Raw genomic sequence first — 1,378 nt, 5'->3', positions numbered from 1 at the left:
AGAAAAATGCCATGGAAGGTAGCAGTGCACGGCGCGCGAGTTGGTTCAGTTTTTTTGTGGTCCGGCCTTGAAGGAGGGTGCATCATGGCTTTCTTCCAAGAAGCTTTCCTATCCCCATGATGCTACCCAACAGCCCCGCCCACCAATTATGCCGACATGCACCCGAACGGGACGAGTCATGGCGTGCACTAACCATGTCATGGCGTGTCGTGTCATGTCATGTCGTGTCATGTAATGTACTAGCACACTAGGCCATGCACTAACCATGCCATTCTGTGTCACATCATGTACTAGCCACACAAATTAGGTCATGCACTAACCATGTCATGTCGTATCATGCACTAACCATGATATGTCGTGTCATTTCATGTCATGCACTAACCATGTCATGTTGTGTCATGTCATGCACTAACCATGTCATGTCATGTCATGTCGTGTCATGTCATGCACTAAACATGTCATGTCGTGTCATGTCGTACACTAACCATGTCATGTCATGTCATACACTAATCATGTCATGTCGTGTCATGTCCTGCACTAACCATGTCATGTCATGTCATGTTATGTCATGTCATGTCACGCACTAACCATGTCATGCACTAACCATGTTATGGAGTGTCATGTCATGCACTAACCATGTCATGTCGTGTCATGTCGTGTCATGTCAATGCACTAACCATGTCATGTCGTGTCATGTCATGCGCTAACCGTGTCATGTCGTGCCATGTCACGCATAAACCATGTCATGGCGTGTCATGTCAAGCACTAACCATGTCATGCCGTGTCATGACAAATACTAGCCACACACACTAGGCCATGTCAGGTACTAACCATGTCATGTCGTGCCATGTCGTGCACTAACCATGTCATGTCATGTCATGTCATGCACTAACCATGTCATGGAGTGTCATGTCATGCACTAACCATGTCGTGTCATGTCAATGCACTGACCATGTTATGTCCTGTCATGTCACGAATTAACCATGTCATGGCGTGTCATGTCAAGCACTAACCATGTCATGCCGTGTCATGTCAAATACTAGCCACACACACTAGGCCATGTCATGTCGTATCATATCGTGCACTAACCATGTCATCTCGTGTCATGTCGTGCACTAACCATGTCATGTCGTGTCATGTCCTGTACTAACCATGTCATGTCATGTCATGTCATGTCGGGTCATGTCCTGCATTAACCATGTCATGGCGTGTCATGTCAAGTACTAGCCACACGCACTAGGTCATGCACTAACCATGCCATACGGTGTCATGCCATGCACTAACCATGTCATGTCGTGTCATGTCAAGTATTAGCCATACACACTAGACTAAGCACTAACCATATCATGCTGTGTAGTAGCCACACACACTCGGCGTG

The sequence above is a fragment of the Malania oleifera genome, chromosome 1, assembly GCF_029873635.1.
Source record: "Malania oleifera isolate guangnan ecotype guangnan chromosome 1, ASM2987363v1, whole genome shotgun sequence".
NCBI lineage: Eukaryota > Viridiplantae > Streptophyta > Magnoliopsida > Santalales > Ximeniaceae > Malania > Malania oleifera.
Note: the sequence above shows the minus strand (reverse complement) of the source record.